The 24304-nt window shown below is 40.1% G+C and overlaps 1 long non-coding RNA gene across 1 annotated transcript in view; it reads left to right on the top strand.

The window, feature by feature from the left end:
* Positions 1–20955, top strand: part of LOC108581631 — a 23352-nt gene extending 2397 nt beyond the window's left edge. The window contains exons 2-3 of the long non-coding RNA XR_001894096.2: positions 3356–3416; positions 20732–20955. This is a non-coding gene — a long non-coding RNA (uncharacterized LOC108581631). The remainder of the gene's footprint in view (positions 1–3355; positions 3417–20731) is intronic.
* Positions 20956–24304: the final 3349 nt, after the last annotated feature.

Raw genomic sequence — 24304 nt, forward strand, 5'->3', positions numbered from 1 at the left:
TTTTTTTAATTTATTTATTATTATTATACTTTAAGTTGTAGGGTACATGTGCATAACATGCAGGTTTGTTACATATGTATACTTGTGCCATGTTAGTCTGCTGCACCCATCAACTCGTCATTTACATCAGGTATAACTCCCAATGCAATCCCTCCCCCCTCCCCCCTCCCCATGATAGGCCCCGGTGTGTGATGTTCCCCTTCCTGAGTCCAAGTGATCTCGTTGTTCAGTTCCCACCTATGAGTGAGAACATGCGGTGTTTGGTTTTCTGTTCTTGTGATAGTTTGCTAAGAATGATGGTTTCCAGCTGCATCCATGTCCCTACAAAGGACGCAAACTCATCCTTTTTTATGGCTGCATAGTATTCCATGGTGTATATGTGCCACATTTTCTTAATCCAATCTGTCACTGATGGACATTTGGGTTGATTCCAAGTCTTTGCTATTGTGAATAGTGCTGCAATAAACATACGTGTGCATGTGTCTTTATAGCAGCATAATTTATAATCCTTTGGGTATATCCCCAATAATGGGATGGCTGGGTCATATGGTACATCTAGTTCTAGATCCTTGAGGAATCGCCATACTGTTTTCCATAATGGTTGAACTAGTTTACAATCCCACCAACAGTGTAAAAGTGTTCCTATTTCTCCACATCCTCTCCAGCACCTGTTGTTTCCTGACTTTTTAATGATCGCCATTCTAACTGGTGTGAGATGGTATCTCATTGTGGTTTTGATTTGCATTTCTCTGATGGCCAGTGATGATGAGCATTTTTTCATATGTCTGTTGGCTGTATGAATGTCTTCTTTTGAGAAATGTCTGTTCATATCCTTTGCCCACTTTTTGATGGGGTTGTTTGTTTTTTTCTTGTAAATTTGTTTGAGTTCTTTGTAGGTTCTGGATATTAGCCCTTTGTCAGATGAGTAGATTGCAAAAATTTTCTCCCATTCTGTAGGTTGCCTGTTCACTCTGATGGTAGTTTCTTTTGCTGTGCAGAAGCTCTTTAGTTTAATGAGATCCCATTTGTCAATTTTAGCTTTTGCTGCCGTTGCTTTTGGTGTTTTAGACATGAAGTCTTTGCCCATGCCTATGTCCTGAATGGTACTACCTAGGTTTTCCTCTAGGATTTTTATGGTATTAGGTCTAACATTTAAGTCTCTAATCCATCTTGAATTAATTTTCGTATAAGGAGTAAGGAAAGGATCCAGTTTCAGCTTTCTACTTATGGCTAGCCAATTTTCCCAGCACCATTTATTAAATAGGGAATCCTTTCCCCATTTCTTGTTTTTCTCAGGTTTGTCAAAGATCAGATGGCTGTAGATGTGTGGTATTATTTCTGAGGACTCTGTTCTGTTCCATTGGTCTATATCTCTGTTTTGGTACCAGTACCATGCTGTTTTGGTTACTGTAGCCTTGTAGTATAGTTTGAAGTCAGGTAGCGTGATGCCTCCAGCTTTGTTCTTTTGACTTAGGATTGTCTTGGAGATGCGGGCTCTTTTTTGGTTCCATGTGAACTTTAAAGCAGTTTTTTCCAATTCTGTGAAGAAACTCATTGGTAGCTTGATGGGGATGGCATTGAATCTATAAATTACCTTGGGCAGTATGGCCATTTTCACGATATTGATTCTTCCTATCCATGAGCATGGTATGTTCTTCCATTTGTTTGTGTCCTCTTTTATTTCACTGAGCAGTGGTTTGTAGTTCTCCTTGAAGAGGTCCTTTACATCCCTTGTAAGTTGGATTCCTAGGTATTTGATTCTCTTTGAAGCAATTGTGAATGGAAGTTCATTCATGATTTGGCTCTGTGTTTGTCTGTTATTGGTGTATAAGAATGCTTGTGATTTTTGCACATTAATTTTGTATCCTGAGACTTTGCTGAAGTTGCTTATCAGCTTAAGGAGATTTTGGGCTGAGACAATGGGGTTTTCTAAATATACAATCATGTCATCTGCAAACAGGGACAATTTGACTTCTTCTTTTCCTAACTGAATACCCCTGATTTCTTTCTCTTGCCTAATTGCCCTAGCCAGAACTTCCAACACTATGTTGAATAGGAGTGGTGAGAGAGGGCATCCCTGTCTTGTGCCAGTTTTCAAAGGGAATTTTTCCAGTTTTTGCCCATTCAGTATGATATTGGCTGTGGGTTTGTCATAAATAGCTCTTATTATTTTGAGGTACGTTCCATCAATACCGAATTTATTGAGCGTTTTTAGCATGAAGGGCTGTTGAATTTTATCAAAAGCCTTTTCTGCATCTATTGAGATAATCATGTGGTTCTTGTCTTTGGTTCTGTTTATATGCTGGATTATGTTTATTGATTTGCGAATGTTGAACCAGCCTAGGATGCAAAGACTTTCTAAGCAGCTCCTATAGAATTGCTAGTGGGAGGAACTGGATTGTATGTATTGACTTCTTATAACTTGTCTTGGATTGGAAATAAAATCCTGTTTATGAAAAGTCTAGGTTGTTCATTTGGAAGAAAGCTCACAACTGCAATGAGTTTTCATAAAATTTTACTATCTAGATTAATTTCAGTTGGATCTTAATTATCACATCAGTTCTTGCAATGTAACATTATAATAAAATCATATTGATTCATTTGTTATAATCACAAAAGTTTGTTACAATGGAATTTACCTATCTTATTCATTAATACTCATTAGAGTGAGTATTTTTAAATCCAAAGGACTTTGTTTCATTAACTATGCTTATAGCTACTTTGTCAGAGAACTTCAAACCAGCGTGACCCACAAAGATTGCTAATTACATTTTAATGACAAAATAAAGTTCACAGAATTCACAAATATTTTATCCTACTTTAGAGATAGAAAAACATAGTATCTGACACCGTAACTCAGAAATTGCAATTAAAACTCTCCAAAGTTTTAGAACGGAGCTTCTCATATTTTAGGGTGCGGAAATATCATTTGCAAAGCTTTAAATACTAAGATTCCTAGAACTTTCCCCATGAGATTCTGATTCAATAGATACAGAGTGGGGTCCCAAATTCTGCATTTGAATAAGCTTTCTCATGTAATTTTGATGCATGTAGTCCTGGATCACAATTTGAGGAATACCCAAAAATGGAAATTCTAGAATTAAATTTGCCTGAAGAAGACAAAGCTCAAGAATCTTTATTAAGGACTGCGAGTGAAGCCTAATAATGTTGATGCATCTTGAAAGAAACCTTGATGTATATAAGTACATGCATAGAAATAGTATATTCTGTGTACATGTGTTTAAATGTCTAAAATTATTTAATTGGTTATATTGTTGAAATTTATTTATTTATTTATTTATGGAATGAGCAATGTTACAAAATAATGGAATCTATTTTCTTTATGCCACCCTAGGTCAAAACTCAATAGCACCTGAAGTTACACTAAGACGTTGGAGTTGAAAGACATTAGCAAAGTAATTTTAAAAAAATTTTTACTTTAAGTTCTGGGATACGTGTGCAGAACGTGCAGGTTTGTTACATAGGTATACATGTGCCATGGTGGTTTACTGCACCCATCAACCCGCCATCTAGGTTTTAAACCCTGCATGCATTAGGTATTTGTCCTAATGCTTTCCCTCCCCTTGCCTCCCATTCCCCAACAGGCCCCCGTGTGTGATGTTCCCCTCCCTGTGTCCATGTGTTTTCATTGTTAAACTCCCACTCATGAGTGAGAACATGCGGTGTTTGGTTTTCTGTTCCTGTGTTAGTTTGCTGAGAATGATGGCTTCCAGCTTCATCCATGTCCCTGCAAAGGACATTAACTTATTCTTTTTTTATGGCTGCTAGTATTCCATGGTGTATATAAGCCACAATATCTTTATCCAGTCTATCATTGATGGGCATTTGGGTTGGTTCCAAGTCTTTGCTCTTGTAAATAGTGCTGCAATAAACATACATGTGCATGTGTCTTTATAGTAGAATGATTTATAATCCTTTGGGTATATTCCCAGTAATGGGATTAGCAAAGTAATTTTTAAGACCTTAAGTAGAATAGGCAAGGTTTTTTGATTCTTGAACACATACCCTGTTAGTACAATAACTGATATTTCTTCTCACTTAAAAGCAGTGGTTTTACCTCTCCCTTGGAAGAAAAGGTGAATGTAGGCAGAGTAAGAAAAAATTGCTTAAGAAAAGAAAAATACAGTTACATCTCTGAGCTGTTCACCTTTTTACCTGGGGTAAAAAAACTAAACAAAACAAAATAAGGAGAACAAAAAAGACAGTCCCTGAAAGTTACACTCCAAAATTTCATGCGAGTTCTTTATTGCTTGTTTGAAAATTTCATCTCCATTTCACTGTCTACATAATGTAAAATCGGAGCTGTGATCATCTGTGTCATCCTCCCACACAGCCCTGGGGTTCTTGTGGGCCTCAGAAGGAGTTTGAAGCTGCAGGCTGATAGGCAGCTGGGCCGGTAATTGGAATGTGATGATTGGTCTGGGGCATGAGAATCCTACTCTGAGGCTGATGGAGAGAGAGAGTTTGAGAAGGGGCCTTGCCTTTTTGGTCATGTTGCCAGAAAGATATGAATGAATTAGGGGCTGCTGTCCTTCTTGTCTCATGGAAAAACCCTATTTGTGCTGGCAACAACTAGAGAAAAGTAGAGATGAGAAATAGATGACGGCAAGCAGTCTTGTTAATGTCCTTTGACTTCATGGAACTGGTCATACCTGAGGCCAGCTCTACCCTTGGACTGCCTAAGTAATGAGTTGACACACTCCCCTCCTGCTTAATCTAATTGGAGTTGAGTCTTTCTCACTTGCAACCAAAATTCTTCATCTCTACTATGAGCCTTGCTGTGAACTTTATTTAACCTGCCAACTTCCCTCATCCCTTTCCAGTTAGGAGAGAAATAGGGCTTTTCTATTCTTATCTCTGTCATAGGACTTATTATAGGTGTAGTGAATTTTTCCCCATTTGCATTGACAGCCTTTATCACTGTACTTCTGGGAATAAACAAGTCAAATGAGTGAAGGAACAAATGAATGAGTGCACAAAGAAGTAATGTGGTAGAACCACGTTATTCCTCTTTATAGCGAAACTGCATTTTGTTACACAATTTACCAAACATCATTTTTCTTTTAGGGAAGGCCTCTTACTGAAACCTTGGTTTAGCAATTAAACTTCAAGCTAAAATATTAGACAGAGGCAACAAAAGGAAAGCGAGAAAGTTTTTTGAAATGATGATATAAACCAACAAAGAAACAAGATTTGATTGTTTAAAATCAGTGTAGAATTAATTAAAGTGTGTGCCACAGCAGCCGTAGCCAACCTTTTTGGCACCAGGGACTGGTTTTGTGGAAGACAATTTTTCCACGGATGGGGTGGGTAGCTGGTTTCATGATGAAACTGTTTCATCTCAGATTGTTAGGCATTATATTCTCATAAGGAGCATGCAACTTAGATCCCTTGCATGCGCAGTTCATGATGGGTTCATGCTCCTATGAGAATCTAATGTCACTGCTGATCTGACAGGAGGTAGAGGTCAGGCAATAATGCTTGTTTGGCCACTGCTCACCTCCTGCTGTGCAGCCTGGTTCCTAACAGGCCACCTAATGGTACCGGTCCAGGCCTCAGGGGTTAGGGAATCCCTGTACCACAGGCCACTGTTTTTCTGCCGGGCTAATTCGCAGTATTTAGCGGAAAGGGATCAAAACTCAAGAAATTTGAGGAAAATTGGGTTAAAAAAGTTAAACAAGGTTTAGAGTTTCCCAGAACATTTTTTAGTTTCATTTTTACTTTAGAGTTGGGGTCTCACTCTGACACCCAGGCTAGAGTGCAGTGGCATGATCATAGCTCATTGAAGCCTCAGTCTCCTAGGTAGCTGGAACCACACCTGGCTAACTTTCTTAATTTTTTTTTTTTTTGTAGAGATGAGGGTTTTGCTTGTTGCCTTGGTGTGTCTTGAACTCCTGATCTCAAGTGACCCTCTTGCCTTGACCTCTGAAAGTGTTGATATTACAGGTGTGAGCCACTGTGCCCGGCCTCTCAGAACTTTTAATATGCATTCTGGATCTCCAAGAGGGTCATAGTGTATGCAGGAGACTAGTGTTTCTTTTCTTTTTCTTTTTTTTTTTTTTTTAATTCTTTAAGTTCTGGGTTATATATGCAGAACGTGCAGGTTTGTTACATAGGTATACATGTGCCATGGTGGTTTGCTGCACCCATCAACCCGTCATCTACATTAGTTATTTCTCCTAATGCTATCCCTCCCCCCACCCTACACCCCCCAAAAAGCCTAAGTGTCTGATGTTCCCCCCTCTATGTCCATGTGTTCGCATTGTTCAACTCTAACTAATGAGTGAGAACATACGCTGTTTGGTTTTCTGTTCTCGTGGTAGTTTGCTGAGAATGATGGTTTCCAGCTTCATTGATGTCCCTGCAAAAGACATGAATTCATCCTTTTTTATGGCTGCATAGTATTCCATGGTGTATATGTGCCACATTTTCTTTATCCAGTCTATCATTGATGGGCATTTGGGTTGGTTCCGAGTCTTTGCTATTGTGAACAGTGCCACCATAAACATATGTGTGCCTGTGTCTTTATAGTAGAATGATTTATAATCCTTTGGGTATATACCCAGTAGTGGGATTGCTGGGTCAAATGATATTTCTAGTTCTAGAACTTTTAGGAATCGCCACACTGTCTTCCACAATGGGTGAACTAATTTACACTCTCACCAACAGAGTAAAAGCGTTCCTATTTCTCCACATCCTCTCCAGCATCTGTTGTTTCCTGACTTTTTAATGATTGCCATTCTAACTGGCGTGAGATAGTATCTCATTGTGGTTTTGATTTGCATTTCTCTAATGACCAGCATTTTTTCATATGTCTGTTGGCTCCGTAAATGTCTTCTTTTGAGAAGTGTTTATTCATATCCTTCACCCACTTTTTGATGGGGTTGTTTTTTTCTTGTTGATTTGTTTAAGTTCTTTGTAGATTCTGGATATTAGCCCTTTTTCAGATGGATAGATTGCAAAAATTTTCTCCTAGTCCATAGGTTGCCTGTTCACTCTGATGATAGTTTCTTTTGCTGTGCAGAAGCTGTTTAGTTTAATTAGATCCCATTGTCAATTTTGGCTTTTGTTGCTATTGCTTTTGGTGTTTTAATCATGAAGTCTTTGCCCATGCCTATGTCCTAAATGGTATTATCTAGGTTTTGTTCTAGGATTTTTATGTTTTTAGGTCTTACATTTAAGTCTTTTATCCATCTTGAGTTAATTTTTGTATAAGGTGTAAGGAAGGGATCCAGTTTCAGCTTGCTGGATATGGTTATTCAGTTTTCCCAACACTGTTTATTAAATAGGGAATCCTTTCCCCATTGCTTGTTTTTGTCAGGTTTGTCAAAGATCAGATGGTTGTAGATGTGTGGTGTTATTTCTGAGGCCTCTGTTGTGCTCCATTGGTCTATATCTCTGTTTTGGTACCAGTACCATGCTGTTCTTGTTACTGTAGCCTTGTAATATAGTTTGAAGTCAAGGTAGCACGATGCCTCCAGCTTTGTTCTTTTTACTTAGGATTGTCTTGGCTATGTGGTCTCTTTTTTGGTTCCATATAAAATATAAAGTAGTTTTTTCCAATTATGTGAAGAAAGTCAATGGTAGTTTGATAGGAATAGCATTGAATCTATAAATTACTTTGGGCAGTATGGCCATTTTCACGATATTGATTCTTCCTATCCATGAGCATGTGAATGTTTTTCCATTTGTTTGTGTCCTCTTTTATTTCGCTGAGCAGTGGTTTGTAGTTCTCCTTGAAGAGGTCCTTCACATCCCTTGTAAGGTAGATTCCTAGGTATTTTATTCTCTTTGTAGCAATTGTGAATGGGAGTTCTCTCATGATTTGGCTCTTTGTTTGTTATTGGTGTATAGGAATGCTTGCAATTTTTGCACATTGATTTTGTGTCCTGAGACTTTGCTGAAGTTGCTTATCAGCTTAAAGGGATTTTGGGCTGAGATGATGGAGTTTTCTAAATATACAATCATGTCATCTGCAAACAGAGACAATTTAACTTCCTCTTTTCCTAACTGAATACACTTTATTTCTTTCTCTTGCCTGATTGCCCTGGCCAGAACTTCCAATACGATGTCGAATAGGAGTGGCGAGAGAGGGCATCCTTGTCTTTTGCCGGTTTTCAAAGGGAATGCTTCCAGTTTTTGCCCATTCAGTATGATATTGGCTGTGGGTTTGTCATAAATAGCTCTTATTATTTTGAGATATATTCCATCAGTACCTAGTTTATTGAGAGTTTTTAGTATGAAGGGCAATTTTGTCAAAGGCCTTTTCTGCATCTATTGATATAATCATGTGGTTTTTGTCATTGGTTCTGTTTGTGTCATGGATTACATTTATTGATTTGTATATGTTGAATCAGCCTTGCATCCCAGGGATGAAGCTGACTTGATCATGATGGACAAGCTTTTTGATGTGCTTCTGGATTTGGTTTACCAGTATTTTATTGAGGATTTTTGCATTGATGTTCTTCAGGGATATTGGCCTAAAATTTTCTTTTTTGTTGTGTCTCTGCCAAATTTTGGTATCAGGATGATGCTGGCCTCATAAAATGAGTTAGGGAGGATTCCCTTTTTTTCTATTGTTTGGAATAGTTTTAGAAGGAACAGTACCAGCTTCTCTTTGTACCTCTGGTAAAATTCAGCTGTGAATCCGTCTGGTCCTGAGTTTTTTTTGGTTGGTAGGCTATTAATTACTGCCTCAATTTCAGAACTTGTTATTGGTCTCTTCAGGGATTAGACTTCTTCCTGGTTTAGTCTTGGGAGGGTGTATCTGTCCAGGAATTTACCCATTTCTTCTAGATTTTCTAGTTTATTTGCGTAGAGGTGTTTATAGTATTCTCTGATGGTAGTTTGTATTTCTGTGGGATCAGTGGTGATATCCCTTTTATTGTTTTTTATTTCGTCTCTTTGATTCTTCTCTCTTTTCTTCTTTATTAGTCTTGCTAGCGGTGTATCTATTTTGTTGATTTTTTCAAAAAACCAACTCCTGGATTCACTGATTTTTTGAAGGGTTTTTTGTGTCTCTCTCTCCTTCAGTTCCACTCTGATCTTAGTTTTTTCGTGTCTTCTGCTAGCTTTTGAATTTGTTTGCTCTTGCTTCTCTAGTTCTTTTAGTTGTGATGTTAGAGTGGTGATTTTAGATCTTTCCTGCTTTCTCTTGTGGGCATTTAGTGCTATCAGTTTCCCTCTAGGTACTTCTTTAAATGTGTTCCAGAGATTCTGGTACATTGTATCTTTGTTCTCATTGGTTTCAAAGAACATCTTTATTTCTGCCTTCATTTTGTCATTTACCCAGTAGTCATTCAGGAGCAGGTCCTTCAGTTTCCATGCAGTTGTGTGGTTTTGAGTGAGTTTCTTAATCCTGAGTTCTAATTTGATTGCACTGTGGTCTGAGAGACAGTTTGTTGTGATTTCTGTTCTTTTACATTTGCTGAGGAGTGTTTTACTTCCAAGTATGTGGTCAATTTTAGAATAAGTATGATGTGGTGCTGAGAAGAATGTATATTCCGTAGATTTGGGATGGAGAGTTCTAGATGTCTATTAGGTCTGCTTGGTCCATAGCTGAGTTGAAGTCCTGGATATCCTTGGTAATTTTCTGTCTTGTTGATGTGTCTAATATTGACAGTGAAGTGTTAAAGTCTCTCACTGTTATTGTGTGGGAGTCTAAGTCTCTTTGTAAGTCTTTAAGAACTTGCCTTATGAATCTGGGTGCTCCTGTATTGGGTGCATATATTATTTAGGATAGTTACCTGTTCTTGTTGCACTGATCCCTTTACCATTATGTGATGCCCTCCTTTGTCTCTTTTGATCTCTGTTAGTTTAAAGTCTGTTTTATGAGAGACTAGGATTGCAACCCCTGCTTTTTTTTGCTTTCCACTTGCTTGGAAAATCTTCCTCCATCCCTTTATTTTGAGCCTATGTGTGTCTCTGCACGTGAGATGAGTCTCCTGAATACAGCACACCAATGGGTCTTGACTCTTTATCCAGTTTGCCAGTCTGTGTCTTTTAATTGGGGCATTTAGCCCATTTACATTTAAGGTTAATATTGTTATGTGTGAATTTGATTCTGGCATTATGATGCTAGCTGGTTATTATGCCCCACTAGCTAGTTGATGCAGTTTCTTCATAGCATCGATGGCCTTTACAATTTGGTGTGTTTTTGCAGTGGCTGGTACTGGTTGTTTCTTTCCATGTTTAGTGCTTCCTTCAGGAGCTCTTGTAAGGCAGGCCCAGTGGTGACAAAATCTCTCAGCATTTGCTTGTCTGTAAAGGATTTTATTTCTCCTTTACTTATGAAGCATAGTATGGCTGGATATGAAATGCTGGGTTGAAAAATCATTTCTGGCTGGGCACGGTGGCTCATACCTGTAATCCCAGCACTTTGGGAGGCTAAGGTGGGCGGATCATGAGGTCAGGAGATTAAGACCATCCTGGACAACACAGTGAAACCCCGTCTCTATTAAAAATACACACACACACACACACACACACAATTAACTGGGCATGATGGTACGCACCTGTAGTCCCAGGTACTCGGGAGGCTGAGGCAGGAGAATCGCTTGGACTCGGGAGGAGGAGGTTGTAATGAGCGGAGATCACACCACTACACTCCAGCCTGGGCTACAGAGACTCTGTCTCAAAACAAACAAACAAACTAACTAACTAACTAACTGTTTTCTTTAAGAATGTTGAATATTGGCCCCCACTGTCTTCTGGCTTGTATGGTTTCTGCCGAGAGATATACTGTTACTCTGATGGGCTTCTCTTTGTGGGTAACTCAACCTTTCTCTCTGGCTGCCCTTAACATTTTTTCCTTCATTTCAACCTTAGTGAATCTGACGATTATGTGTCCTGGGGTTGCTGTTCTCAAGGAACATCTTTGTGATGTTCTCTGTATTTCCTGAATTTCAATGTTGGCCTGCCTTGCTAAGTTGGGGAAGTTCTTCTGGATAATATCCTGAAGAGTGATTTCCAACTTGGTTCCATTCTCCCCATCACTTTAAGGTACACCAATCAAGTCTACATTTGGTCTTTTCACATAGTCCTGCATTTCTTGGAGACTTTGTTCATTTCTTTTCACTCTTTTTTCTCTAATATTGTCTTCTTGCTTTATTTCATTGAGTTGATCTTCAATCTCTGATTTCCTTTCTTCTGCTTGACCGATTCGGGTATTGATACTTGTGTATGCTTCATGAAGTTCTCATGCTGTGTTTTTCAGCTCCATCAGTTCATTTATTTTCTTCTCTAAGCTCGTTATTCTAGTTAGCAATTTGCCTAACCTTTTTTCCAGGTTCTTAGCTTCCTGGCATTGGGTTAGAACATGCTCCTTTAGCTTGGAGGAGTTTGTTATTACCCACCTTCTGAAGCCTACTTCTGTCAGTTTGTCAAACTCATTCTCCATCCAGTTTTGTTCCCTTGCTGGCGAGGAGTTACGATCCTTTGGAGTAGAAGAGGCATTCTGGTTTTTGGAACTTTCAGCCTTTTTGTGCTGATTTCTCCCCATCTTCATGAATTTTTCTACCTTTGGTCTTGTTGGTGATATTGACACTATTCCTTTCTGTTTGTTAGCTTTCCTTCTAACAGTCAGGCCGCTCTGCTGCAGGTCTGCTGGAGTTTGCTGGAGGTCCACTCCAGACCCTGTTTGCCTGGGTATCACCAGTGGAGGCTGCTGAACAACAAAGATTGCTGCCTTTTCCTACCTCTGGTAGCTTTGTCCCAGAGGAGCACCCGCCAGATGCCAGCCAGAACTCTCCTGTATGAGGCATCTGTTGGCCCCTACTGGGAGGTGTCTCCCAGTCTGGATACACTGGGAGTCAGGGGGTCAGGGACTCACTGGAGGAGGCAGTCTGTCCCTTATCAGAGCTCGAACGCTGTACTGGGAGAACCCACTCTCTTCAGAGCTGTCAGACAGGGACATTTAAGACTGCTGAGGCTGACACACAGCTACCCCTTCCCCCAGGTGCTCTGTCCCAGTGAGCTGCAGTGGGCTCTGACCAGTTCGAATTTCCCTGTGGCTTTGTTTACACTGTGATGGTAAAACCACCTACTCAAGCCTCAGCAATGGTGGATGCCTCTCCCCCTACCAAACTTGAGCATCCCAGGTCAACCTCAGACTGCTATGCTAGCAGTAAGACTTTCAAGCCAGTGGATCTTAGTTTGCTGGGTTCCGTGGTGGTGGGACCCACAAGCCAGGCACTGGAGAGAATCTCCTGGTCTGCCCGTTGCGAAGACCATGGGGGAAAGCTCAGTATCTGGGCCAGAATGCACTGTTCCTCCCCGTATAGACTTTCATGACTTCCCTTGACTAGGAAAGGGAAATCCCCTCATCCCTTGCACTTCCCAGGTGAGAAAATGCCCCACCCTGTTTCTGCCAGCCCTCCCTGGGCTTTACCCACTGTTCAACCATCCCAATGAGATGAACCATGTACCTCAGTTGGAAATGCAAGAATCATCCGCCTTCTGGATCGATCTTGCTGGGAGCAGCAGGCCGGAGTTGTTCCTATTCAGCCATCTTGCCAGCTACCAACTTGGTATTTCTTTAAGAAACTTTAAGAACACTGACTTGGGGATATGTTTTGAGAAAATGAACTTATTCACAAATTTTCAGGCACTTGGATTTTATGGCAGAGAACCCAGTCTGGAAGCCAGAGCTGACCTTAGCATCCATTTAGCAGACTAATGTGTGGGCCTGGTGAGGGTAGGAAAGATCATCTGGACCCCTATTCTTCTCCCCTCCATACCTCAATACAGATATTCAAGGTCTAGAAATTCCAATGTTATCAATATATTCCTTGAGGGCATTGTCCTTTCCAGGCTCCTTTTTGAAATAAAAATACAACACAGGGTGGGAGCACTTTGAGTCAATTGTATCTTCATCTGAATTATTTATTTTTAGAATAAGTTTGGGAGAGCCCAGGGTGGTGTGAAGATACTGGGTATGTAGAGCATAGGAGGTGGGTCCTCTAGAGGGAAGGGAGGAGTCCCCATAGGAAGCTTCCCCCCATCAAAGCTGTGCCAGGAAGTAGACCCTACATACGGCTTGCTCTCAGATGCATTCAGAACCCAGAGATCAGGGGGAGAGAAGAAAACCCATGTTTACTCTTGGCTTGCTTTGTGTGGATGCAATGGCCCTCTTTTCTTATCCTCCTCCTCAGCCTGTATAGGGTCTGCTTTCAGGCACGCTGAGATGCTGCTTGCTTGGATGCCAGCTCTATTAGAGATGCACTATCCATAGGCCTGCTGCTGATCATATCTGTCACATTGAATTATGCCTTCTGGACATCATGTGGCATGCAGACAGAGAGGCCAGTCATTACCCTAGGGCTAGTAAGGCCCTTATCAAAAGGGGAATCTCCTTTAAAGAATAGTTTAGAAATAGCAGGTGGTACTGAACTGTGCCTGTGGGGCTGACAGACTGTAAGAATACTGCTACTGTTTTCAGGAGACGAGAATTCTTTCAGCGAAAGGAGAAGCTGATTTGCAGAAGTGCTGAGCATGCCTGAGAGACATGGGAGTGATCCAGACCAGGAGTGCCATTTGGAAGTGTAGAGTTGAGGTGACATCTTCCTGGAGAGATTCAGGAGGCAGCTGAACTGTGCTCACATAAAGCAAGAGAAACGCTAAAATGGGAGAGACAAATTTGGGAATCCTACATTTGTGGTTATCAAGGTTTAAGAATCACTTCTGGGAAATTCCTGAATAGATGGATTTGGAGGGCGCTTTGGGAGATTCTGCTTCTGTATACTTTATGTCAGGGCAGGAAAGGTGAATTTAAAAAGTGTCTGAGGTGACTTTTATGCATGGAGAAGGGGATCCAAAAGCCTTCTGGAAAACACTTCTTCAGATTGATAGAGAAACCCATGGAGAAGAAAAATGGGCTAAAGACAGCACCATGGGAATGCCTGCGCCCACACTGGGGAAAAGGAGGAATTGGAGGAGCCAGGGAAGAAGGTGGAGGAGGGGCCATCAGAGAGGTATGAGGAGAGTGGAATACGCAGTGAAGTTGACCATCCACCTAAAAAACAATACAAAGGACAGACAAAAACAAAGAAGTTTATTCCTCCTTGAAATTAAAGACATGAAATTAAAGAAAACCTTATGTATGACTTTACTCCTAAATTAGCCAAGAGAAAAGTCACTTAAAGGAAGCACCAAATGGCAGAGAAATAATTATAAAACATACACTCATGCATTTAAAATGATTTAAGCCTTTTGGAAAGCAATATGGTAATTCCCATCTAGAGCCAGGCATATGTGTATATCCCACAATTCAGTGATTCTAGCACTGAGAACTTTCCAAAGAAAATAACTGAACACAATAAATAAGTTATAAGAATGAAAATGGTCATTATAGCAGTATCTATATGACAAATTTGAAATACCCTGAATACTCCGCAACATTATAGTGACATAAAGACATTATGATTCACTTAATGAAGTATGCAATAATTTAAAATGATAATTTGGCTAATTTAGAGATAGAGAAAAAGTTGTATATTGAAAAACTTAGAATACAAAGTAAAACTTATACTGTAAATACAATAATGTAAGTATGTTTTTTTGAGGAAAAAAGGGAAAGTAATTTTCCTGTTCCAATTTTGTACCTTGAAGTCAGTTAAGTATATGTACCATTTACCTGGTAGCCTATAAAGCAAGCCATGAATACCAACTGGTATTCTTGGCAGTTATAAGGTGCTCAGATGGCCAAAATAGCTGTGTAAATATCCTAAATCCCCTCTTCTCCTTATTGATTTGGTTTCCAACTCTTCTCTCCAACTCTTCTCTCTGTTTGGTTTAGGATGCCACCTATGACTCTGTACTTTATAGTAGCATCTGTTCTTTCACACTCTTTTTACCTCCTCAGATTGCTTGGACCAGCTCTTTCAGTTTCAGACAATCTCAGCTATTGAAGCCCATTATAACAGCCCTATAATGAAAGTACTTCTGTTTAAGTTTTTACTTATGAAAAATTGCATCAAAGCAATGTTCATGCTAAAACTAGCCAAATGGCTTTTAAAAGCTAATATTGTCAGGTGTGGTGGCTCACACCTATAATCCCAGCACTTTGAGAGGCTAAGGCAGGAGGATTACTTGAGCCCAGGAGTTTGAGACTAGCCTGGGCAACATAGGGACACTACATCTCTATAAAACATTAAAAAATTAGCTGGGCCTGGTGGCACAAGACTGTGGTGCCAACTGCTTGGGAAGCTGAGGTGGGAGGGTCATTTGAGCTGGGGAGATCAAGGCTGTAGTGAACCATGATCATGCCACTGCACTCCAGCCTGGGTGACAGAGTGAGACCCTGTCTTTAAAAAAAAAAAAAAAAAAAAGCTAATAGTGAAAAATGTAATACTTTCCTGCACAGTTTCGGTAGATCAGAAGTGTGGTGAAGCTTAGCTGGTGGAGGATGGGCAAGGTCAGGGAGAGGAGCTGGTGGTTTAACCTCTCTGTATACAGGCTTTCAATTAATAGATCTGTTTTTAGCACCACACTATACCTCTACCTTATTGCAATAACTTGAGTCTCCAAGACCTGAGACTTTCTGCTAATCCATTTCAATGCTTATCAGATCCTACAAATTCTTTCTGTAGGGCTTTCAGGGCATACTGCTATGTTAACTACTGCTCCTCCATTCACATAAGTTCCAAATATTTGTTAAGATCTTTCATCTACAGTTGTGCATTAGTTCAGGTCCTCCAAGAGGCAGATACCAAGATGATATTAGATGTACAAGAATTTTATTAGGGAAACTGCCTGGGTGAGAGAAAATGGGGGGCGCAGGGAGCCAGAAAAGACTTGGAAAGCATCAGACTGAAATGAGAATGAAGGAGAGAAGAAAGGTATGCTGTGGCGAAATGTCCTAGACCACAGTGCAGTCTAAGGAAAGTTCAACTAGACTGACAAGAGTACTTGAGTCAAAGCTGGCTGTTGGACCCTGGGAATGGACCTGCCTCAATTTCCCTGGCATACTCATTGAGTCATGATTAGCTGGGAGCTGCCCTGGGGAAGCATGGCTTGGGTCAAGATCAACTGTGGATTTAGCGGGATTTCAGAGCCCAGCAGTGGGGATCCTTGGTCAATTCCACTTCCACAGATAGGGGCATGAGTAGCCTCATGGCAACCAAAGATCGTTTCTTCTCCCTTTATCTTTTGGGTGTGTTCGTTTTTTGTGGGGGAGGGTATATTCTTTAAAGAAAAATATTTTAGTGGTGTTTAGGAAAGGAAAGGAAATGGCTACATTTCAATGTTCCTTTGTTTTCAAAATAAATTAAAATATTTAATAAATATTTAAATTAATTTATTTACTAGATAAATTAAATGTTTAATAACTATTTAAATAAGTTATTTTATTTAAAATAATTTTCCTCCAACATTTCTGTAATATGTTTATACTTTATAAAAAAGTTTAAAGGAGGAGAAGGTGATCAGAAGTGTCAGGCAGAAAGTGGGGGGAAGATGGAGGCTGAGAAAGCTTGTGTGAGTTGCTAATTAGGAGGTTGGTTATTGGTGAACTTATTGCTGATTCCACTGTTATGGGTTGAAAGCCAGCTTGAAAGAGACTGAGTAGATATAAGAGTGAGTAGATATAAGAGTGAGTAGATATAAAAGTAAGATATAAGATATAGACCAGTCTGCCAAGAAGTCTGGTAGTAAAGGGAGAACAAGGAAGGCAACATTAACCTAGGGGTGTGCTTGGTATTTTGAAACATATTTCAAAGGAAAGCATCTTTTTTTAGGCTAGGAAGTTCCTAACAGTTTTGTTAGTGGACATAAAAAAGAGCCAGAATGGAGGGAAAGATTGAGTATGCAAACAAGAAAGGAGATGATTGTAAGAACATGGCCTAAGAGGAAGCAGAAGAGGAAATGGGATCCCGAATGCATGCGAAGAGCTAGTTCAAAAAGCAGGAGGGCCATCTCTCCTTCAAAGATAAGAGAAATAAGATGCAGACCTAAAGATGCCTCAGTGGTGTATCAGCATATCTCTTAGCTGCATGAAGCAGAAAATTGACTATTGTGGCTTGAATAAGTAGGGGTCTAGGAGGTAGGCAGTCTAGCATTGATATAACAGCAGTGAGATACTGCCAAGGATTCAAGATGCTTCCATCTTTTCATTCTATCATGTTCCATGAAGGAATGAATGAATGAGCAAAATAATGGAAGAGAACTATCATACCTCCATTGAGACTTTTTTCTTTCAGTGAAAAACAATGTGAATGATCAAACTGTAGCAAGTTGGTTAAATAATCTAGTGTGTTAACAATTTGAATATCACATTGCTTTTTCAAAATATGTGAATGAAGTAGAGATGTGAAAACATATAGATTATGTGATATTGAGTGAAATAAAACCTTAAAATAATATGGGCATGTTTATTGCAATTATGAAAAATTTATATCTTACAATATCAAGGCAAGGAGAGACCATTGTATCTTGATTCTCCTTTAGGTTTTGTGTTAAGGAGGGCTGGACTTTTTCTTTTTTCATGATTCTGTTTATAGTTCACTATAAAGTGTTAAAATATATAATTACAAAATTTAAAAGCCCATATGGAACTTTCTTTGAGCTCCTCTAGAAGAAAGATACTCTAAAATGCAAGTATGGCCATCAAAATATCATTGCATTGTACACACACACACACACACACACACACACACACACACGGCTAGTCACTACATTCTAATAACTAACGAGCTTCCAACTGGAATATTGGTGTGGTTCATGAAGGCCCATTTGCCAAATCTCTCTTCACCTCCTTCACAGGCCTGAGATTCTTTTTCTGGGGAGCAATGCTTTTCTTTGTTCGAGGAGAGGCATCATGATCTTCACACTACATGTAAATGATTATGTCTTTCTAAATGAAGAATTTTAATATATGCGAAGGACAAAGGGTGCAGGAAGAAGAGGCTGGGTACACTTGAAATCTAGCCCCTTCTTACTCATGCTGAAGTTGAATCTAGATTCTCAATTCAAATGATCTTCCATCCCTCACTTCTGAATCCTCTCCCTTCCTTTTATTGGTGCAAGGAAATTACAGGGCTGGGCATAGTCTTCTGTTTACCTCCCTACCCTCCATCAGTGACTTTAAATCATTCCAGTAAAGTAAGTATCTTCTATTTTTAAGCACTAGAAGAGGATGTTCTTCAGTATCCCTCACTCATACATTCTTTGCCTGACAAGACTCACCCCAGAAATAATTCTTTAAGTCAAACTTCCTAAATTCCTCACTTGCAGTGTTACAGCTTGTTTCTTGTTGGATTGCCATCAGAGATTAAGAATTCTTAATCACATCCCTTCAGAACTTTTATCTGGAAGATCTAACATGGTGAGGGATTATCTGACCCTCCTTTACTGGTGAGACTCAGAAGTCTAACAGTGTGCTCAGACACCTAGTAGTAACTCAGAGGCTGATGGATACTCCTTGTAGGTTTTGGTTTCCACATCTGAAAAATAAGGAGAGCAATATCTACGCCCTCGTCCTCACATGGACTTTGTAAAAACCCAGTAAGATAATATGACTAAAAGTACTCTGGGAAATATAAACAAATTCAAGTTATTATTTGAATACTTCTCTCTTTTCCTTTGAGTTTTGCTTTGCCACAGTTTCATCCTCCTTTTCTACAGCACTGGCTTTGCTGCAGAAGAGGAGTGGCATGGCATTTCGTCAGGAGCCACACAGCCCTCCAGCACCCTCCCTCTGCATCTAGCTTGCAGCTCTGTTACATCCTCAGCACTAATTGTTAGGTTTGAATTAATATCCTGGCTTACATGAGCTCAGGTTACTCTCTTCCTTTAAGTCCTGGTAACCTGCTAAATCCCTGCATACACATTGTTCTCAACTGGGGGCATTTCTCTCTCTTTTTCTACTGACAAGGGGATATTTGGCAGTGTCTGGAGTCATCTTTGGTCATCACTGCTGGTGGGTAGTGCTACTGGCATATAGTGGGTAGAGCCAGGGATGCTGCCAAACATCCTAAGATACACAGGACAGCTCCCCTCCTACAACAAAGAATTATCTGGTCTAAAATGTCAGTAGTGCTGTGGTTGAGAAGCTCTGCTATAGATAAAGTTCAATGAAATACATATTCTTCTCCCTTCCCCTTCCTTCCTCTTCTCCTCTCCTCTCCTTTCCTTTCCTTCTTTCTTTCAACAGCTTTATCAGATATAAAGGTATAATTGATATACAATGACCTGTACATACTTAAAATGTACAGTTTGATGTTTTTTGACATCTCTACATGTAAAACCATCACTATAATCAAGAAAATGAATCTATCCATCACTCCCAAAAGATTCCTCCTGCTCTTTTGTAATTCTGCCCTCCTTGTGCCACCCATCTCAGCTTCCCAGCCCCAATCAACCACTGATTTACTTTCTCTCACTTGAGATTAGTTTGCATAGTCTAGAATTTTATATAGTTTGAATAATACATTATGCACTTTTTTTTCTGGCTTCTTTCACTCAGCATAATTATTTTAAGATTAATCTATGTCATTGCTGAACTACTTATTTGAGGAAAGATAAGCTTATGGTTAAGAACAAAGGGTTATGACTTCTAGGTTCTGGGGTCATTACTAGACACTCTTTTGATGATTTTACTTCTTGGATGGATGCCTCACTTAGCCGTTCCTTCCCCTGCCCCCACAATCACTTTTCCTTATCACAGTCCTTTAATACCTGGCCAGTGAACTACCTCAGTGGTCTTCGAATAAGAGACTTCTGTCTCTAATTTCTACTCCTCTTAACTTACAAAACTTCATTCCCTTTTTTTTCCCCCACAAAGAGAATCTCAAAGAGCTAATTTGTGGGACACCAGTTTGGGAAATGGTGCCCTGACATAGCTGTTTTGTTTTTAAAACTCTGCATTTCAGACCTAATCCATGTGCAGTATACACACACACACAGAGAAATAAATCTTGAGACATCATCTCTAATCAGCGTAGCTTACCTGATTTTTGCCTACTTTGGTGCTAAGAATCTTTCCTGGAATTATATCTAGTTAAGGTATCCATATTTAATAATAGGAATAATTCTTTAACCAGGGACTTTGAAGACCATAAAAAAATAGTCAACGATAATTAAACCCACACATTATTATGAGAAGTATGTTGATTTTACTACATTGTTAGCCTAGACATACTTCTATACAGCAACGACATATGGTTTTGAAGTGGAATTCTTGAATAAATCTCAAGTTGCTCCTTTCAAGATAACTGAGAAAATCTTGATTCCTAAGAAAACAGTCCTCTTTATCATCTGTTCCACAGTTTTCTTTCCCATTTATCTTCATTATATAGGATATGGCTCATTCTTTTCTCTTCCCACACAGTCTTCTGTGGGGTTGGTCATTTCTTTATATTAATGCTTGTATCACTTTTCTTCAGTCAGTTCTTGGTATTTGTATCTGCAAATGATCCAGGTTCATTTTAAGCATCAAATATAATTAATATTGCTGAGGATGTTTTGCTCTCCTCTTGGCAGCTTTTTACCTTGAATGCTGTCTTCTGTTTGTGACAGGCATTAGTTGTTTTGCCTACCCAGTATCCTCTTCATTTGGAAATAGTACTGTGTTCTTTTTGGGTTTGGGAGGATGCTATGTCCCCTCTTTAATGTGTTTAGTTAACCTAGGAAGATTTCAGAGAGGGGGTGAATGGTGAACCTAGGGAGTCCTGACCTTAGACCCCTGTGCTCCCAATGGTGTTTTTTTTTTAATCAGCAGAGAGATACCAGGGTTCATCATGGGTAGCAATGACTACGATGGACAAGAAGAGAGAGGCTCTAACCCTAATTTTCGGAGCACCATGGAAGCCCCCTGGATTCTAGGGAGACCTTGAGGAGAAAGAAGACTCCTGTAAATGCCTGACATTGAAATTCTTGCAAGTCTAGCAGCCTGTGAACTCAAAATGGAAATTAATTTGATTTAATGAGAATAAAGGAGAATTGTTTTGGCATATCCGAGTTTGTAGACTGAGATTCATAATGCTGGAGGCACTTAAAAATTATCATCCATAGATTAATGAGTTTACTGAGTGCCAACTCTACTCCGAACATTAGCAAGACTTTCTGTGGGTAAAGCAAAGGCTTATATGGCCCTGCCTCAGTCTTCTGAGAACACGTAGCCTACTTGGAGACAGAAGATTCAAATAGGTAGGAGGAGGTTAATTCCTTACAAGAGGTAATCCATCAGGGTCTGATAACAAGTTAAGAGCTACCACCTTTACCTAATTGGTAAATGAATGGCCTGGTCAATGAGCAGCGAGTTCAACTGCTATCATATTAAAGGGAATTGAGAGAAAAAAGGAAAAACAATAAGAATTTTATGTCTTTTGTTGTACTAAGAGTGAGTTTTCAGGGCTGATTTTTTTTTTTTTAATTATTATTATTTTTTTTTTGGAGAAGGAGTCTCGCTCTGTCGCCCAGGCTGGAGTGCAGTGGCATGATCTGGGCTCACTGCAAGCTCCACCTCCCGGGTTCACACCATTCTCCTGTGTCAGCCTCCTGAGTAGCTGGGACTACAGGCACTCGCCACCATGCCTGGCTAATTTTTTGTATTTTTAGTAGAGAGGGGGTTTTGCCGTGTTAGCCAGGATGGTCTCGATCTCCTTACCTCAAGTGATCTGCCCGCCTCGGCCTCCCAAAGTGCTGGGATTACAGGTGTGAGCCACTGGCTGTTTTAAGGAAAGGAGCAGTTTATTTCTGCAGCTCACCACTTCCCAGGGAGCCCATGCCTTGTGAGCCTGTTGTTTCAAGAGTCCCCCATCCAGAGTAGGGAGTCAGGCCACTGGAGCAGCCTGCAGAAATCAGGCACGTCGGTAATGTGCTCAAAGATGTTTTGTGCTCGCCTTTTCCCCTGTCTTCCCAAATACGCAGCACTTGTCCAGGTCAATGTCAGAGGAGCTTATGTTCCTGTTAAGCAATAAGACCCAGCAGGCAGGGAATTGCTGTGGAATTAGGGGAACTCAGAGTGACTTTGTATGTCAGGGACATGAGCCTCTGCTTCCATGCCAGGATCCAGCACAAGGTTGTTTGAAAGCCTTGCTTAAAAAAAAAAACTCAAGGTATGCCCAACTTGGAGCTCTTGGCTCTGATGTAGGCAAAGTGAAGAGATCAGATCAAGTCCCTTAGTTCCTTAGAGATCTAGGCTGTGAAACTGGGTGACTAGGGAAGGGATTTGAGTCATGATAGTGTGGAGTTAGTCTTAGGGCGTTCTTGGACAAGACATGACATCTTTTTGGAGCTTGGTTTTACTGTCTTAGTTTTACGGTAAAATAACTACAAGAATATGGGCAGAGCTTTAATCAAAACCAAACACGAACATCTAAATATCCTACATTAATACATTAAGGAGTGGTCATTTGCTTTACAATGATAGGATTGCCCCCTTTATAAGAATTCATGGTAATATCCATTTATGGGGCAGTTGAACTTTCATTTGAAAATGTAATTTGGTTTGCAGAATGTGATTGTGTTTTCAGCTTTTAAGAAAAATATCAGTTGTAAAAAGGGAGTTCTGCATGTCTTCTTGCTCTATTCCCCTTTCACCCCTCCATGCACCCTCTCCTTCTCATGAAAATTGCGAAGATAATGTCTACATGGTGCATAACAGATGTTTAAGATCTGAGCTAAAAATCCAAATTGATGATAAGCTCATCATCAAAGATGTACTGGGGCTTATTCTCCAGCGGCTTCTGGATTGGGAGGGGAGAGACCTGGGATCTGGTCCAAACTTTGCCACGAAATAGCTTTGTTCCTTTGGGTAAATCTTAGAATTGTAGAAGCTTTGATTGGAATAAAATTAGGGATCATCTTGTCCAACCTTCTTTTGATGAAAGCATTTCATCTACAGCATCCCCAACTGAAGAGTATCTAGTCTCTTCATGTTCTGGGCCTAAGTGCGTTCATCCAATGAGAGGAACTGATCTCCAGTTGAATCAGGGCTGAAAATGAGGCAAGGAGAGTCAAGAAACTGGAGGCCAGGACTCTGAAGACTAAATGTAATGATATCACAGTTTGTCAAGTGGCCAAGCCCTAGGTATAGGGTCTAAGGAAGACTCTCTGGGGAACAAAACGCTATACATACCTTCCCTCTTCACAGGTCTATCCTCCTCTGGTCAATAGATGGGGAAGAGTTCTGAGACTTAGACACTTAACAATTTGACCTGAAGCTGCTTACAGCTCTACCTCAGCATTTCTAGAGAAAGACAAAGTCAGGATGTCAAGTGATTTCTCTTCATATTTGAGCTGAACATTATTGTAAGGTTGTGCAGCCTCAGCTGGCCTCTTCCCCTTTGCTTCACATCCTACCTCCTCCTTCCACCCTCCCACCCCTACTTCCAGCTTTTTTACAGCATGCAAACTGCAAACCTCAAGGGCATGCAGTTGAGTCTGGCTGAAATCTGCTGAGTATTTGCAGGGTTTATCTGAGGAAGAACCCTTGGGTCATTGTCATGGCAATTTTGATAATCCTGACAACATGCAGATGTGGCTGTTCAGGGCAATCTGAGAATGCCTCCCACTTTCTAGCCTCAGCATTGCTTGGGGCAAATGGGGCTTACTTGCTTACTCTTCTTTTTTTTTTTTTTTTTTTTTTTTGTATTTTTGTGCAAATAAAATTAAAAAGAGTTCACAAAATTTCAGTTATAAAAATCCTGTGCCAAATAAGTTTTATCAAAAACTTCATCTGGAGTTAGAAAAAGATTCTAAGAGGGTTGGATGTGTCACCAGTGGACTGAACCAGTAGTCCATTTCTGCATATTGCTTATTTGTTCTCTGTTAACATGTCTATTCACCCTCTCCAATACCACCCACCCCCCTACTCCACTCAGATCCAGAAAATGAACTCAAGGCTAGGGATCTTTTCCAGTCATTTCTTGATGCTTCCAGTGCCCAGCACTGTGCCAAGGAATTCAGTAATGTTTGCTGGATAAATGATGAGGTGGGCATAAGATAGCAGAGAGATTTGCAAGGTGACACCTGATAAACATAGATTAAATAAAGGTAGGGATTGGTGATGTGATGAGACAGGGGCTTCTAGGCTTTGAATGTTAGCCAAATCTCTTGAGCATGGAATTGATGCCATAAAGATCAATTCCAATAAAAATATACCTGATGTCAAAATGTGTGGAGAACTAGACTTGGAGAGAGCTTAGAGGCAGGGAGACCAGCAAAGAGCACGAACCTGTTTCCTCGAAAAAGTACAGAATGGAGAAGAAAGTGCTAGGGGAGCCTAAAAGAGATGTGTTATTGCAGGCCCATTTATCTGCCCAGGAGCACAGCCAGGAAAGATTCA

Source organism: Papio anubis, chromosome 14 (genome assembly GCF_008728515.1).
Source record: "Papio anubis isolate 15944 chromosome 14, Panubis1.0, whole genome shotgun sequence".
Taxonomy (NCBI): domain Eukaryota; kingdom Metazoa; phylum Chordata; class Mammalia; order Primates; family Cercopithecidae; genus Papio; species Papio anubis.